General features: G+C 42.9%; 1 long non-coding RNA gene across 1 annotated transcript; it reads left to right on the top strand.

Annotated features, from left to right (window-relative positions):
* Positions 1-348: 348 nt before the first annotated feature.
* Positions 349-16,040, top strand: LOC308460072. The gene is made up of 4 exons (XR_013978451.1): positions 349-418; positions 2,128-2,349; positions 7,556-7,791; positions 15,901-16,040. It is a non-coding gene; the product is annotated as an uncharacterized lncRNA (long non-coding RNA).
* The last annotated feature ends 2,664 nt before the right edge of the window (positions 16,041-18,704 follow it).

Here is an 18,704-nt window from a genome sequence, read left to right as displayed (position 1 = left end):
TGCCTTCTCTTTACTCCCCATCTTCTCATTGACGGATGATGGCCTCCTTCCATTTGCCACTTACCTCCATGCGGAAGGAGATCACCAAGTACTGAACAACACAACTGTTGTCCACTGTGTCCTTTTCAAGCTATGCCTTGGGTTTTCCTCTTGGGCAGCTTTTGTATATCCGCTAAGCTGCCATGTGCTTATGTGACATCACAGGGCGTCCACAGCCAATAAGAGCAGCTGGAGAGGCATCATCATCACCTCCTCAGGCCTCACAATAGTGGGTCCAGCTCAACAGCCATTTCCCCTTTGTTTATTTGCTATGTACAGCTCACTCCTTATCTGTAATGACATCAGAGAAAGGCATGCCCTAAATCCACCTTCTCCCACACTAAGGATAATTTATGCTGGAAATGTAAAGAGAAAGAAGGTACGTTTTATCATATGTGGTGGACGTGTTCCAAGGTGAAAGACTTCTGGGAAAAGATTTATAATGAATTTTTAAAAATGTTGAAAAATACATTTATTAAGAACCAGAGGCCTTCCTGCTTGGAATAATAGGATCGGAATTACCCAAGAAGGATGTTAGATTGTTTTTGTATGCCACTACGGCAGCAAGACTTTTATTAGCCAAAAATTGGAAATTGCAAGAAATACCTACAATAGAAGAGTGGCAGATGAAGGTGATGGACTTTTTAGAGCTGGCTGACCTGACTGGAAGAATCCGTGACCAGAAAGAGGAGGAAACACATGAAGACTGGAAGAAATTCAAGGAATATTTAGCTAGATATTGTAATATAAGATATTAAGAAAAGCTTAGAAGTAACAGATTAGGCTGAGGGATGGAAAAAAGGTTAACAAATAGTGAATATTATGGATTACAATAGGGAGTAAAGATTAAAAATTCATAATTTTTTAAAAAAAGATATTGGTGTTATAAAATATGAAATTGGGAACTGCTAAATATGTGATATGATGAAATTCGGATTGGAGGGTGTCGAAGAAGTCTTTTAGCAATGTAAATATACCAGGAAATAAGAAGAAATAATTCTTCTTTCATTGTTTTGTTTCCTATCTGCATAACCTAGCAATCCCAAAATATAGACGTGCTTTTACTCTCGCAAGATTGAATGTCTTGCCCTCGGCTGTACAGATTCCTCACGAAAAACGCTTATGTCCATGTGGAGATGGCAGTACCGAATGGGTGGCTTGTGCCCTTCTGGCTTGCACTCTTTATAAAGACTTGAGGAATGAGATTATCACCCTTCTTTTATTGTCCGTTCTGGGTTGCCCAGCCACTGCCACAGTGTCTTTTCTCTTGGCAGATCAAGATGAGCAGGTGACAGCAAAGGTTGCAAGGTTTTTAGCTGGGGCAATCAGAGTAAGATCCACCATTCAGGACCTTAAACTATGTTTTATATAATCAGCTTTTTATATCTGTGTATATTGCAATGTTATTTTGTTGCTATGGCAGACGCAAATAAAGTTTCATTCATTCATTCATTCATTCATTCAAGTGCATTTGAAAGGCCACCTTCTTCCATACAGACCCCCTCAAAGGTTGGAAGAAACCCTCCTAGCAGTTCTGCCAGTCTTAGAAGCTTTGGATGTGGCTGCTTGGGAGAAGGGAGTTTTCCATGACAGCCCCTCAGCTGTGTGTGGCATTCCCTCTCCAAACAGATACACCTGGCACCTTCATTGTATTGTTTCTTTACTCTGATCTTTGACACCTAATATATGGTTTTAGAACCCACCCAAGCTTCTGAGTGTACGTTGCTTTAACTGATTTTCATACACCCCGGGGAAGGCTTTGACTGGCTTGCTAAACCAGGTGAGGGTAGTTAGTGGGTCTCAAACCCTCAGTGAGTTAGGAACTTCCTCTGCAGGCAAAGACAGACTTCAGAGGATTGAGTGGATGAGACAATAATTTCTGCATGTGCTGTAGAGGGAAGTGATGGGCAGATGGAACTTGTCCACCTGGGAAGGTAGACCATCTAGGAGAAGGAAAACTCTGATCCTAAACCTCCACTGCCTTGTGGGATATCTTTGGGAGAAGAAAAGGGTAAGGAGCGAACGCTACACAACTCTGGAGTGGAGTCCCTAAGACGGATGCATGGCACCTTCTATGTCTCCTTCCAGCAACTCCTGCAGCTGAGCTGGTGCCAAACATACTGCTCTGCTTTCCTTCAGACCCCAGCGAAGCTGAGAGAAGGGGTCTTGTCATCTTGGCAGCCCAGGACCTCCAGACACACTACTCAGGCCTGCACTTTGGGGATGCAGCAGTTTGACTTGGAGGCGCACTCCATTATCTCTCGAGACAGCCAATAACAATCCATCCTGGGACCTTATGTCGAAGGCTAGGTAAGAATTTCAGCAAATAATAAAATAAAATAAAATAAAATATTTCATTTTGGTGTATCTTTGATAATAATAATAATAATAATAATAATAATAATAATAATAATAATAATACCCCACCCATCTGGCTGGGTTTCCCCAGCCACTCTGGGCGGCTCCCAACAGAATATTAAAAACACAATAAAACATCAAATATTAAAAAGGGGATGACAGAGGACGAGATGGTTGGATAGTGTTCTCGAAGCTACCAGCATGAGTCTGACCAAACTGCGGGAGGCGGTGGAAGACAGGAGTGCCTGGCGTGCTCTGGTCCATGGGGTCACGAAGAGTCGGACACGACTAAACAACTAAACAACGATAACAAACAAGGTTGTCTTCAGATGTCTTCTAAAAGTCAGATAGTTGTTTATTTCCTTGACATCTGATCTGATGGGAGGGCGGTTCTACAGGGCAGGTGCCACCACCGAGAAGGCCCTCTGCCTGGTTCCCTGTAGCTTCGCTTCTCACAGCGAGGGAACCACCAGAAGGCCCTCGGAGCTGGACCTCAGTGTCTGGGCAGAACAATGGGGGTGGAGACGCTCCATCAGGTATGGATGGATCTAGCCCCAATTAGTTCCCATTGAAATAAAAAAGTTAAATTTCACACTGATTTCTATGGGATCGAAGTGTGACTGAGGTTGCAATCCTATACCCACTTACCTGGGACTAACCCTCATTTAATTCACTAGGATTTGCCTCTGAATTGACATGCATAGGGTTGGTCTAGAACATATAGTCTGGATCTTTCTCCTTCCCCAACAAACATAGAAGCTGCCTCCTGCTAAGTTAGACCATTGCCCCATTCCATCTCTTTATTGTCCACACTGACTGATAGAAGCTCTCCAGGGTTTTGGACAGGACAGTCTCCCAGTCTACCTGGAGATATTGGGGATTGAACCTGAGATCTTCTACCAGCAAAGCAGATGTTCTACCACTGAGCTATGGCCTTCAAAGCTACTGTTTCAGACTTCCTAGCCGACTATTCTGCAGTTCCTCCATACTTACGCTGGCAATCTGCCTTCTGCCTCCCTCGAGGCACAGATCTGCTAATGTCTGTAGGAAAATGACTGTGACACTCAGAAAGTAGGGATGGATTTATTCCAAAATGAAAACACGAAGTCGGTGCAGTTTAGCTAACAAAAGACATGTTGTTTATACGCATTAGGGGGAGGCAGAAGGCGGTGGAGAAAGTGATGGCTTTAAGAGGTTATTAATCGAGGTATATAAAATCCTAATGGGCAATGTCATCCAAAGTTACAATTTTCATTCCATCCGAGGAGATAATGCTCGGAAGGAAAAGAACGCACAATGAGATACGAGAAACTGTCAAGAATCACTCGGTTACAGAAGTGGTAACTGACATGTGGAATGACCCCTAAGTCAAAGTCATCCAAAGCAAAAACATTAGGGTAATTAAGAAACACTTAGATGTTATACAGGGAGAAATGATGAATGGCCCTTGGCACAACATGCATTTGCCTAACCGGACTCCGCAGAGAAGCAAGCTCTCAGCGATGCTTCCGATTTAACCACTCTCCCACAAACTGTGAGAGAGATTCTTATACATTGCTATTACGTTCGCAAAGGTAAATCTGTACTATGCAATTATGGCTGCTCATTGCTCAACCTTTTGGCTATGCTGTTAGCTTTTAGCACCCAATATAGTGGTACCTCAGGTTACATACACTTCAGGTTACAGACTCCGCTAACCCAGAAATAGTGCTTCAGGTTAAGAACTTTGCTTCAGGTTGAGAACAGAAATCGTGCTGCAGCGGCATGGCAGCAGCAGGAGGCCCCATTAGCTAAAGTGGTGCTTCAGGTTAAGAACAGTTTCAGGTTAAGAACGGACCTCCGGAACAAATTAAGTACTTAACCCGAGGTATCACTGTAATAAGGTGGGATCACAGATACCTTCTGCAGCCCTACTGTGCCCCAAGAAAATTACAACAACAACAACATCATAATTTTTTATACCCCACCCATTTGGCTGAGTTTCCCCAGCCATTCTGGGCAGCTCCCAATCAAGTGTTAAAAACAATACAGCATTAAATTAAATATTAAAAACTTCCCTAAACAGGGCTGCCTTCAGATGTGTTTTAAAAATAGGATAGCTGCTTATTTCCTTGACATCTGATGGGAGGGCGTTCCACAGGACGGGCGCCACTACCGAGAAGGCCGTCTGCCTGGTTCCCTGTAACCTCACTTCTCGCAGTGAGGGAACCACCAGAAGACCCTCGGAGCTGGATCTCAGTGTCCAGGGGAGGCTGCAGGAGGTGGACATGTTGTTTCTCCAGGTGAAAACATAACCGATAGGAAAGCATCAGCTCAGTGACATATTGTGTTGCATATTGAGAGAATGGACTTTGTGGCAGCAGGAGCAGGACACATGTTATAGATCACAGTACTTGAAATGGGTTTCACAGCCTGAAGTGCATTGAAAATGTTTAAGGGTTTCTCATGTCTTATGGTTTCTCAGTAGCTCTTGTTCCCAAAGCTACAGGTAAGCTTGGAAGGTTCCTTGTGAAATATAAATGCTGATAGTGTGTATTTTCGAAAATGACCTTGTGAAATGCACACAGGTTCATAAGGTGGGCTAGAAGCTAGACCAGAGGTTCTCAAACTGGTCTGCAAATCTCCAGTGCTTTGTGGGCTTCAATCAGGGAGAATCATGAGAATATCTGTACTTGGATTCAGAAAGAATACCGTATTTTTCGCTCTATAGGACGCACCCGACCATAGGACGCACCTTATTTTAGAGGGGGAGAACAAGAAAAAAAAATTCTCCCCCTCTCTGCACAGCGCCCCTTCAGCAAAGCAGCAGGAGAAACGGAGCCCCTTCTTTTTTTCCTCCCGCTTAGCTGAAGGGGCACCTACCCTTCAGCGAAAGGAACCCGAAGCCTCCGGAGCACAGCGGGAGCTCCCACCGCACTTTGGAGGCTTCAGGCGGCTATCTTTGAAGCCTGGAGAGCGAGAGGGGTTGGTGCGCACCGGCCCCTCTCACTTTCCAGGCTTCAGTGAAGGCAACCTGAAGCCTCTGGAGCGCAGCGGGAGCGCTCCCACTGCGCTTCGGAGGCTTTGCGTTGCTATCGCTGAAGCCAAGGAGCCTGCATTCGCTCCATAAGACGCACACACATTTCCCCTTAATTTTTGGAGGGGGAAATGTGCATCTTATAGAGCGAAAAATACAGTATTTTCTGATAGCAGATCAAGGCCACTTGGGAGACCTGCGGATATAGAGTGGTATACAAATAATAATAATAATAATAAATAATAACAACAATAATAATAATAAATCAACCCATCCACAATGTAAGCTCTGTATGCTTCCTCCTTTCCCCCATCCATGGCTTCTGGGGTAGGTTCTGCAACAAGCAGGACACAAATGAAGGAGAAACAAGCTTTCTTCTCCTGGATGAAGTAAATGAATCATATTTGGTCCTAGTTTGGAGGCCCCAGAACATTTGCTTCTCATTATGCTACAGGGCTGTAGACATGATTACATTATTTTGAAAAGCAAAAAGAAAAAGAAAAAGAAAAAAGCATGTCTCTGGTGTTCTGGGAAGAAGAGGTACTGGGTGCATAAACTAGTATAAAATTACAGGCCTGATTAAAAGGAAGATTTTCAGCTGCGGCTTCCATGTCAGCTCTTCATTAGATTAAGATTGTATCTTACTAAAGCCAAGTACTGAAGCCAGCATGGAACATTCATTTGGCATATGAAAAGAAACATATATTTGGTCAACAATGCTTCAAGAGTGTCTCAGCTCACTGGCGGGATTTACAGGGGATGTGGGCAGATAGGTAAATGGGTAAGCAGGAAGGAAAGCCATTGCAAATGGCTTTTTTTTTTTTAAATGATATTTATTAAAGTTTCAAAAAATACAAAAAATACAGAATACAAAAAGAAGAAGAATAAAGTTTTTTAAAAAAAAATAACCAAAAAAAGTAAAAAAAAAATAAAAAGAAACATACCAAATAAACAGTTAAAAAGACATTAATTTTCCATAACCTATCTTCCCTATACTTATTTCCCCGGACCTCCTCATACCTCCCTTTTTTGTATTCCAGTTCAATTTGTTAGTTCAGCAAATCCTTACCATTAAAATTACCCAGTTGCAAACCTTTTTTCATATCTCTTAAAGTATTACAGCTAAAAACCTCTTAGTTTCTATCCAACATCCTTCTAAAATTCCTTAATTTTACAATATTTCTGTAAATAGTCTTTAAATTTCTTCCAGTCTTCTTTCACCGACTCTTCTCTCTGGTCTCGGATTCTGCCACTCATTTCCGCCAGTTCCATGTAGTCAGTCACCTTCATTTGCCATTCTTCCAGAGTGGGTAGATCTTGTGTCTTCCAATAGCCATTGCAAATGGCTTAGGCTGCAACCCTAAGCACATTTACTCAGAAGTACGTCCTATTTAATTCATTGAGGCCAGGTAAGCGGGGGTGGGGCTGCAGCCTAAGATCCCAAGATAAGTTAACCAAAGAAGTTCACAGAAGGTAAGTTTTCTGTTGCCTCCTCCTCTCCACCCTGCAGCCACCAGCACCCCTAGAAGTCTCTCCAGAGAACAGGGAACTCTTCTGAACAATGTTCTGAGAGAGGAGGGGCTGAGAATTGTTTCTATGAACTTCCCTAAGTTAACTTACATTAGGATCCAAGCCAATATCAGAGGATTTAGGGTAGTGCAAGTTGTGTGGTCACATGGGGCACACAGCAGAGGAGGGTGCCTTCTCTGGCAAAAAAAGGAGGAATTGTGAGGACTCCCAAAGGTATCTCCCCAAACTGGGTGAATGGGCAATTTGAACTGTCAAATTCAATCCTGTCTACTGCCCTCAGTGCTGAAGGCACCTTGCCTTTGATTACTAGCTGCTGGAGAATATGAGTGGGAGAATTTTGTTGTGCCCATGTCCTGTTTGTTGACTTCCCATGGGCATCAGGTTGGGAAAATAAGGGTCTAATCCAGCAGGACTCCTACTATCTTCTTCTGTTCTTAAAATTATTGGCAGCAGGAGGGAGGAGTGAAGCTAAATGACCAGAATTGTGAAAATCTGCTTCTCTGTTTCCCAATCACAATTTAAACTTTTTAGCAAGGAGTGTATGCAGTCCCGGCTATTGCTTCTGCGAACAGCCTCACTAAAGTTAAACTTTGTACTTTCTTGTGCCTGCAGGTATAGCGTTCCGAGGATTCTTCACGGGAGATATTGGCCAAGACATCAATTCTGGAATTAATCACTTAATCAAACGATAGATCCTCCCATAGCTTGTCAGCATGATTTCTGCTGCGATAAATCTTAGCAGGCTGAAGCAAAACACAACAGAAAGTGTTGTTTTTAGGATGTAGGAAAGAGCTTGTGCAGTAGGTCAAACTCAAGGGAAACTGAGGATGTTGCAACCTCTAGCACAGGTAAGCCTAAGGATTATGTGGTTACAGATGTGACAATTGAGAAAACAGAAGAGTAACTTGTGAATGTTAGTGTAAAATTACAGAATGCCGAGAAGTAATTATAAGAATAAGAATTTATACCCCGCTCATCTGGCTGGGTTTCCCCAGCCACTGTGGGTGGCTCCCAACAGAATTAAAAGCACAATAAAACACCAGACATTAAAAATGTCCCTAAACAGGGCTGCCTTCAGATGTCTTCTAAAAGTCAGATAGTTGTTTATTTCCTTGAGATCTGATAGGAGGGCGTTCCACAGGCTGTGCGCCACTGCCGAGAAGGCCCTCTGTTAAGACATAGGCAAACAAGGGTGAGTCTTAAGAAACTTATTTATGTTCCATTACATAAATTACATTTTTACCTTCTGTTGGGATCCATCACTTGTAAGCTGCAAACTGCACAGGAAGAAGAAAAAAGAAAAAGAAAAAGAAAAGGAGGAGGAATGTTGTTGCTGTTGTTAATAATAATACCCTGCCCATCTGGGGACAACGTAGGCTATGATTAGCTAAGGGTCAAGCAAGACAAGATGATGAATACAGTGGTACCTCGGGTTACAGACGCTTTAGGTTACAGACGCTTCAGGTTACAGACTCTGCTAACCCAGAAATAGTACCTCGGGTTAAGAACTTTGCTTCAGGATGAGAACAGAAATTGCGCAGCGGCGGGGCGGCAGCAGTGGGAGGTCCCATTAGCTAAAGTGGTACCTCAGGTTAAGAACAGTTTCAGGTTAAGAACGGACCTCCAGAACGAATTAAGTTCTTAACCCGAGGTACCACTGTACATGTTTGCATTTAACATGTCTCCTTATTTCTTCAAAATTATAGCCAAATTGATCCTGACTAGGCATGTGGCGTGTGTGTGTTTGTTACCCTTCCTCCATGATCCTTGCGAAAAACTACATCTCCCCATAAAAGTGCTTGTTATCTCCGCTATCACCACTACCAACAGAAGCTTCCTCCCCGGGCTAGTAGTTGGTTTGCAGGAGAGACAAATTTTAGGGAGAATTATAATCCGCTTTCCTGTGGACTGTGGTCCTGATGGTTATTGGCCTGTGCTGCAGAAGATACTTGGAAGAAAAGAACCAGATGTGTGAAATACAACCACCCTTTTAACGTCATGTCTAGTTTGCCTGTCAGAGAATTGTCCAAAGGTTCGTAATGCAGTTGTACTGCAGAAATTAAATACCTACATGGATGGAAGACTGTATGTCAGTGAAAGACATTCTGAGCTACTTCAGAAGTGAGCAGAGTATAAGAGGAGTGATTCTGAAGGCACTCGCCTTAGTAGTCACGTGTAATGATTCTAGTGCAATAAATGTGAGGATTACTGAACAAGGTGCATTGCAAAATGCAAAATTGCAGGGCAATTTTCTTTTTTGCAAGGGAGATGGAAAATATCTACCAGTGGAAGCAAGCCACTGTCTTCCCTGCTACACCACTGCTGAAATGTGTGCTTCTGCAATAGAATTTTTGAGATGGAGGAAAGCCTATAATAATATCACTTTTGTTTCAGTGCTATTTTTATAACTGTGTTACGCCTCAGTAGGGGGAAAAGCTCGTGGCGTAGACTGTTTCTATTTTCGCTGAAAGTGCTGTCAATAGACTTGCTTCTAGAGGAGAACCTCGAATTAATCCTTTAGCCTGTGCATGCAGTGAAGAGCCATCTGCCTGAATGGAAATACTTTAAGATACAACGGTGCTTTCTTTTTCCTGAAATAAAGCTGTGAGGGGAATTAAAAGCCATAAAATTCAAAGCTACTATAGGGACATCAGAGTAGCCAGGGTCAGTGAGTTACCCTCTGTTATGTATTCAGTGGTCTGTGTTTGCCTGAGCTTGAGTCTGGACTAAAGAATCTGAGCTCCTGTGTTCTGATTCGATACATGATATCCAATCACAGAACATTTCAGGATTTGGGCCTCTGCCATTGGCCCTTAAACTCTGAGTCATGATTCGCAGCTTGGAAGTTTAGACAGCCAATCACGTTGAGAGTGGGAGTGGCCCAGGCCTTCAGAAATGTATATAAGCAGTTGCTTTGCCCCTGTTGTCCAGTTATGTAGTTCAATAAATGTTCTTGCTGTTATCACTGTGTCTTGCCTCGCGGGAGCCCACCTATACTTCACCCTCAATCAACAGTCTTCATTTCTGCAGTCAATAAATACCTTCCTTAAAAAAACCCTTTTTGCATCCCAGGATCATCCTCTGATCACTTTATTGTTATAGATTTGGGAACCTATCCCCAACCCTAGAAATTAATAATTTTTAGGATTTTGGTTATTTGGGATGTGGAGGGAGAAATACAAGCTGCAGAGGAACTCCTGGGCTGGCCTATGAAAAACGACCTGGCCATTAAGAAACATTACAGTGTCATTGAGGGCCATTGGCAATGCAAGAGAACTGTCCTCCCCCTTTGCCCTGAGGTGTGAACAGAAACTGGGGGGTTGGAAGGTTGCCAGGGTAACTGGGTGTGAACTGACAGGAAAAGGGAAGGAAGACTGGGATCCATCTTGGGCAGGCTGGTTGAAGGCTGGCTGCACTGCTGTGAGAGATAAGCTCCTCTTGAAATGACCATGCTGTAAGAGTTGGACTTCAGCCATGCTAACTGAAGGTGTAGATGGGTTAATAAACCATATTTATTTACTTTTTAAAAGTTTTTATTTATACTTTTCAAGTTTATACATTTCATTAGTTTTGCAATCAATTTAACATTGCAAAGTTTGCCTTCCTTTGCCCTCTTTCTGCGGTTCCTTAAATTTATTTTTTAGTATCTTCTGCATATCCAAATTTGTTTAATTTGCTCATTTAATTATCTACTTTAAATATATACTCTTATGAAACTGCAGGTTATTACTGCTAATGTTTTTATTTGTTTGCAATTCATCTGCAAATATTCCATTCTTTTATAAAAAGTTTGTTATCTTGATTTCTTATTCTTCTGGTAAGTTTTGCCATTTCTGCATATTCCACAAATTTTTGTATCCATTCTTCCTTTGCTGGGACTTCTGTTTCTTTCCACTTTGGGGCGAGTAGAATACATAAATAAATTTCTATACAATTTAGGTAGTTCTGTCCCTATAATTCCCAAAAGAAAAGCTCCTTTTTTAATATACAAAATTTATTTTGAACATCCTTTTCAATTCATTGTATATCGTTTCCCAGTAAACCATATATCCTAAAGCAGGCATAGGCAAACTCAGCCCTCCAGATGTTTTGGGACTACAACTCCCACCATCCCTAACCACTGGTCCTGTTAGCTAGGGATCATGGGAGTTGTAGGCCAAAAACATCTGGAGGGCCGAGTTTGCCTATGCCTGTCCTAAAGCTATGACAGTCTTTGCCGTGTCTCAATTCTCTAAAGGTACACAGACCCTGGCTGAGTGCCTGGAATCCCATGGGCTATTGCCACTGCTCGGCAGAGAGAGGGGGAGGTACCTAACTTTTTAAACAATATGTACCTTTTGTTCCCAAGCATTTGGAATTTACTCCATTCCTCAAAGAGCTCTTCTTGAAGCCCACCATGTGTTCCCTGATATGTCCTAGGGCTGTGCGCCAGAGTTAGCCAAGTCCCAAGCCAAACCTGACCTATTGGGACGAATCCGGGCATTGGCTGAGTCAGGTTGAGACAGCCCTAGATCGCTACCCATTGAGTTGGGTGGTCCAGAGTGATCCAGGGCTGTCAGGTGGTGGGATATCAGGCAGGAAAAATAGGCAGGCGTGAGCAGGAAGAAAGAGAAACCTTGAAAAGGAGGGACCTACTGGGTATCTGCATCTTCAACAGGAGATGGTCAGGTGAATGTGACTGGCTGCCTTTCCCAATCAACTTCTTCCTGCCAGGTCTCTCCTTTTTCTTGCCCCTTGAAGCAGCAGCTCAGAGTATGGTTACCAGACATCCCCATTTCCCGGCGACAGTTCCCGGATTTACAAATCTGTCCGTGGACAAAATCCGTCCCCAGAATGTCCCCGGATTTCATTTAATGTCCCCGGATTTATATTTTAAGTGTTGTGGATTTATTAGTAGGGAATGAATGTTGCATGATTGGTTCAACGGCACGAGACACATCATATGAGGACTTACGGCGAGGCAAAATGGCGGGCGCCATGGCAGCGAGCAGCTCCTGAAGCCAGCCAGAGCCAACTGTGCTACCAGGCTGGTTCCGGGCTGCTGAGGCTGCCGCTGCCGAGGGGGAACCGGGGACGCCTGGCGCGTCAACTGGGGGAACCGCTGACCTGCCCCCCGTGACCCAAATTGAGCTGGGAGTGAGAGCGCCCAGCCACTCGGCCGACTGCCCAGTGGTACTTCGGGGCCAGAAAAACCCTGGAGCTGCCACAGGGAGAAGGAGGAGAGGAGAAGGAGAAGGAAGAGAGAGAAGAGGAAGGAGAAAAAAGAGGTGAGCCCCGACCTTGCTTCGCCGCCGCCGCTGAGGAGAGGTAGGAGAGCACCGGGAGGGCAAGGACATGTGGCCGAGCCCAGGCCTGACCCGAGCCTACTCCATGACAGCTAGTGCTCCAAGAGAGCAGGCTGGTACCCAGAGGAAGGCCGCATGACAGAGGAGACCACAGAAGAACAGGTGTTACTTCTTCTTTTAAAAAAATAACTTCCCCCCTCTTTTTTTAAAAAAAGTGTCCCCGGATTCTTTGAAAAAATCTGGTAATCTTAGCCCAGAGGATCACATCATTTCTCTGTGCAGTGTTGGTTGTTGTTCCTTTGGGAGCACCTTCCTTGAACACAGGGGAGTCACTCACAAAGTTGCAGCACCCCATAGGACCGAACTCGCCTGCTCTCTGTATGGGTTGCGTGGGAGAAGAAGATGCAGTACCTTCTCCTTCCTCTTCTTCCTCCCTATGAAAGATCAGAAAAGAGAAAGGCTTCTTGCGTTGATGAGGAGATGAGAGTTTGTTTGTCTCGAATTATACCTAATATAAATGAGATTACCTGGGAAAAGCAAGCTCACACCTCCCATTGGCTTTGCATACATATGTAACAGGCTCATTTATAATTTTATTTTGGGAACGATTCATGGTCTTATGTAACTGCATTGTTTTATGTTATCTGGATGCCCCAAGATCATATTATAAAGTAGTTGTGTTCTAGGTTATAAATCAAGAACGGCTGGGAGCTGTTTCTTTTTGTTTTCCAATGTATTTCTTATCAATAAATATTTCAGTGTGGCGCGAGAAAATTTTTATACTGGAAGTGCAGCCCAGAGAAAAAAAGTTTGAGAACATGTCCTAATAGAACATGATTCCAGAAGGCATCTTAATATTGCAAATGTTTTTTTTTTTTTTTTTTTTAAAAACAAAACTTAATTTTCTGCAGAAAGGACAAATGAGGATTAAATGATAAAAAAACAATACAGGTTGGCATTTTCATGCCGATTATGATGTGTGGACACTGTACAAAACTTGCATGCATGAGCAGCGTTGGTCTCACAAGAAACACCTGTCTGGAAGTATCTGCTTAAACAGGCAAGAGCAAAATGGGACTGTGAATTTGGGAGGCAAGGAGGGAAGAGGTCCCATGAACTCCTTGACCCGGGAAAGAAGCTTGGAAGAGACATTTAGAGCAAAGAAAACAAATGGGAAGACAGACGGTGGGAGATAATAGCCAGAAAGTTCTTCAAAGCAAAAAAAAAAAAAAAAAAAAAAAGGTTTTAAGTGTGTTATAGAAAATACCTGCTCCTTTTCCCTTATGGGGTATCCAAGAGCCCATATAGAGTCCTTAAGTGGGTTCCCTATTGGTAGGAGAAAATAACAGAGGCCAATGAGAGAATACCGAGAAGCAAAGCAGCTAGTAAGACTGATCTTTATTAAACTGTTGCAACAGGGCCCTCACTCAACACATGCAGGAGGGAGGAGAACCCAGAACAATGGTGCGCAAGCCCTTATTTAGATTTTTGAAATTGCTCACCCTGTAGCCCAAGACCCCCCCCCCAAAAAACAACAACAACATCATACACACATCACAGAAGGAGATGGTCTACAGCAGAAATCCAGTCTGCCAGGATATCTGTTAATGGTCACTGATTGCTTTACCTGGGCAGCCTGGCCATTCTTTTGTGATGGTAAATACTTAAATTCCTGAATCCAGGTCACAGGCTCACCCTCTTCATACACAGATATGCCCTTAAGACAGGTAAGCAAAAGTCCATGGAAAGGGTCTCCCATTTCCTTCCTCCTTGCAGAGAAATATTTGAGGTCAATTTGGGAGAGCCAAAATGGTTTGTGGGAGAGTCAAAATGGCTTCAGGGTTGCTCTCCTGTACTATTTCAGACACGTGGTTTATATACTTATGAATGTGTTTGCCTTGTACATTTATGAACATTTATTTTTTATTTGGGACCTTAGAATTCTTATAACAAGTGAAACGGAATGAGTAGCTTCGTTAAGAGGAGCATTGCAAGCCCACCCGGAATAATATCCTGGGCTTTATAAACAACGTCGTCTACCTAGGCATATCCCTCGTCGCATTTAGCAAGGAAACCTCCACGGTGAAATAGTTGCTGTGGGAGAGAGATGAGAAACATTAACTTAGCTGTTTCTCGACAAGGAAGAGCACAGCTGGCGAGGCCTGCTGTGAAGCGTGGCTTTTACAGCTTGGCGCTGTGTGTATTTAGCAAAAGCAAACACATCCTGCCCAGGGTTTTAAAAACACAATTTGGAGGCCAGCCTCGTTTTGAAGGGAAACGGAGCGGAGATGGTACGGCTGAAGTGGTCCCCCGATAAAAATTGCGCACAGTTGTTGTATACTCCTGTCTTGGACCAGCCCAAACTGGGGAGGCCTCTCTTCAAATCCTCGCTCACCCATAAAGTTCTCGCTGGGTGGCCTTTGGGCAAGTAACTCCCTCAGGCAGAACTGCCTCAGAGGAATGCTGCGAGCATCAGATGGGATAACTTCATGCAAGCTCCCTTGGGGAAAGGGTGTGATAAATAACATTGCACAGCGAGAATAGGACCGGAGCGAATGGACTGTAGAATTGGCTATGGTTATTCCAACTTGCAACTTGCTTCGCCTCTCCAGGGGAAAAAAATATGAACCGGGTTTAGGTGTGCCAGCATCTTGTAAAATGAGCCTGTGTGTGGCATGGGGAATGCATGTTTTCCTGGCAGTGCAAGCGAGCCTCACAAGGATAAAAGAGCACACTGTCCTCTGAGAATATTCCTCACATGTGGCAAAGGCCTTTAGTGTCTGACATCTGGAATCGTACTGGAGGGGATGGCTGTGTTGGTTTTGGGGAGGGAAAGTCCTGTCGAGGCCTCTGGTTCTCTCAGTGCCTTAGGCTGGGTTGTTGTTGTTTAGTCGTTTAGTCATGTCCGACTCTTCGTGACCCCATGGACCAGAGCACGCCAGGCACTCCTGTCTTCCACTGCCTCCCACAGTTTAGTCAAACTCATGTTCGTAGCTTCGAGAACACTATCCAACCATCTTGTCCTCTGTCGTCCCCTTCTCCTTGTGCCCTTCATCTTTCCCGACATCAGTGTCTTTTCCAGGGAGTCTTCTCTTCTCATGAGGTGGCCAAAGTATTGGAGCCTCAGCTTCAGGATCTGTCCTTCCAGTGAGCACTCAGGGCTGATTTCCTTCAGAATGGAGAGGTTTGATCTTTTTGTGGTCCATGGGGCTCTCAAGAGTCTCCTCCAGCACCGTAATTCAAAAGCATCCATTCTTCAGCGATCAGTCTTCTTTATGGTCCAGCTCTCACTTCCATACATCCCTACTGGGAAAACCAGAGCTTTAAGTATACGGACCTTTTTTGGCAAGGTGATGTCTCTGCTTTTTAAGATGCTGGCTGGGTACTTCACATCAAAGGGTGAGGCGTTACAGCCTCCTCTAGAATGGTGAACACTGACACTGGGAGCTGAGTGCTAATCTAGACCAGGATGGGCCAACAGGTTCAGATTTACAATCATGCTTTTTAATGTTAAGGAAGGGTTTTGATAATGTAGATGGACACATGACGCCCTACTTTTTATGTTCATAATGTGTTATTACCTTGTCTTTTTATCACTTAGTTTATAATTGTTTTATGCTGCTATATTGATGAAACTCTGCTCACATGTCACCCCTCCAACGGTATTCACAGGACAGATAACTAAGGACATGGAGGGAGGGAGGGAGAATTAAAATATGACACCAAAGGATGGAGCAGTGCAACCAGCAACCAGCAGCAGGAAAAGAAACAGCGTTTTGGAAAATGGTGTGGCTGGGTATTACTTCCATTTGACGGAAAAAAGCAAGGTAAAAGACATTTTAATTAACAAGTATGCCTTGTGTCATTTAAGAATAACATGAAAATGCCAACCTATATATATATATATATTTGTGATTTAATCATTATTTGTCCTTTCTGCAGAAAATAAAGGTTTTTTTTTAATTGCAATATTAAGATGCCTTTGGAAGCATGTTCTATTAGGACATGTCCTCAAACTTTTTTCTCTGGGCCACACTTTCATAATAAAAATTTCCTTGCGCCACACTGAAATATTTATTGATAAGAAATACATTGGAAAACAAAAAGAAACAGCTCCCAGCCTTTCTTGATTTATAACTTAGAACACAACTACTTTATAATATAATCATGGGGCATCCAGAAAGCATTTAAAGGGGTTCTTCTCAGTGGCCTGGGGACCACAATTTTCATAATACAGTGTTGGTTTTGATGATGATACCTCTGTTGACGAGACTAATGTCATTAATATATAAGCTTTGTTTGTACTTTGATTTGTAGAACAACAACAAGAAAAAGTTTATTAAGGGGTCTACTGAGGCCCCCAGAATTTTCAAGCTCCTGAAATTTTCAACTGATATTCGTCGGGTGGGAAGTGTGTTCGAGAGCTGCTGCCCTAAAGCTTTTTCCCAGGTGGTATTTTTTAAAAACACACACGCACACATCAAAATTAAAGTGTGTACCAAGTTAAGCAGGTTTAAGTGTGCGGTGGGCAAATAAGCTTAAGGATTAAACAGGCTAAATCATTTCTACAGCTTTATAAGCTATTATGTGTTTTCTCTTTCTATTTGCTTTGCTTATAAAAGTTCAAACACTAACTATCGGGTCTAAGGTACTTTAATTGCCTGGGTTGTGTATCGAAACAGTTTCTCATAAGCAGTTTCACAGTAGGCACTTGTTAATAGTTTTCTTCTCGTTGTATAAAATAAGATGTCGTGTGAGAGATCAAATAGTTTGTTCTTCCTCAGCTGCAGCCACTATGAATGAGCGGACTCCCAAACTGTAATCCGAAACCAGATGCAAAACGCAAAATTTGATGGGTTGGAAAACGAAGCCCCTGTTTTATTAAAAGGAGGCAAATGCATCTAAAGGGGCACATCACGGACAAGAAACCCTTAAGGATCTATTAAATATAGAGACAATCTAGCTTGTGGTGGGTCAACAGCTTTCATAAGACTCTTTAGTCTTGGGCTAGCTTACATACATTCCTTGAAACAAATTCTTTGCATGCCCTCAAGATGTCTGGATTCTGACATCTGGGAATGTTTTAGAGACAGTCGTTTTACATATGCCAAGTTACTATCGAATGTCATGAATGTACTTCTGTTTCCAGCGATTTGCTATTTGCCGTTTAGTGCCAACTTGGAATGGTACGGTTCATGAGCCAGAAATGAATTTTGTTTCTCTCGCAGCTACTGCTTATTTAATTAGCGAGTACAGTGGACAGTTCTTGGTTTTACACCCGGATCCGAATGTTACTTACTTGGAAGTCAGTTTCATTCATTTCAAGGGAACATACTTCCAAGTACAGCACTATTGCAGGAAGGGAAAATCTGCAGACCTTGGGATGTTATTGAACTACAGTTCCCATCATTCCTGACAACTGGCCATGCTGGCTTGGGCTGAAGGCAGTAATATCTGTAATATCTGGACTTGGCTCAGGACCACAATATCTCAAGGACCGCCTCTTTCCATATGAACTTACACGGACCCTGAGATCATTTTCTGAGGCCTTTCTTTTTGTGCCTTCTCAAGAGGTCCAGAGGCTGGCAACACGAGAACGGGGCCTTCTCTGCAGTGACTCCCCATCTGTGGAACGCTCGCCTGGTGCCTTCATTATGTACCTTTAGGTGCCAGGCAAAAACGTTCCTTTTTAACCAGGCCTTTGGTTGATCCGATTTACATCCTAGGCTCCTGTAAAAATTTGTGGGGATTTTTTTTTGGGGGGGGGGGCTATTGGGTTGTTGTTTTTATTTTTATTACGTCTTTTGTGGTTTTATATCTTGATTTTATTCTATGACCCCTGGGTTTAGGGTGGGATACAAATTCAATAAATAATAATGATAATGTTAATAGGTTCCCCATCCTACTGCCACTGCCGCTCTTAAATGAAACATGAACACAGCGTCGCCTTTAAGTGATATGTGCCACATATCATCTAGTTTGGCTCAAACTCTATAAACAAAAGAAATGAAAACAAAACTATGTTTTTTTTATTAGAGGGTAACTAAATGGTTTCTTATCACTTCTCCAACGACAATGTGTCTCAGCGTTTGATTGAAGGGAGATGAGCTGGAAATAAAAAAGAGAGGAAATTTAAAGCCCTGTCTTGTTGCAGAAGTTTAATTTAACTGGCTTGTCACTCTTGCTTTGGTAATAATGGTCCTATCGTGCTTTTCGAAGAGTAAATGTTGAATAAAAAAGTGGACTCAAGGCATTTGTCATTCTGTAATTCATTGCAGAAACCTATGAGTTTTATTGTGTCAAATTAGTCTTTTGTTAGTAGTTTTAAATTGTGCTTTAATTTTCTTTTAGAAAACCCTTAAATGCAATTTCTCCCTTAAACAATAGCTTTCTTGGAAGCTTAAAAAATGACTTACCTTTTTGTCCTTTCTTTACTTTGTTGAGGACTAATTATTTTGCTTTAATAAGGGATTTGC

Source organism: Podarcis pityusensis (genome assembly GCF_964106645.2).
Source record: "Podarcis pityusensis genome assembly, chromosome: 12".
NCBI classification, from domain to species: Eukaryota; Metazoa; Chordata; class Lepidosauria; order Squamata; family Lacertidae; genus Podarcis; species Podarcis pityusensis.
Note: the sequence above shows the minus strand (reverse complement) of the source record. Positions and strands in the feature narration are given on the sequence as shown.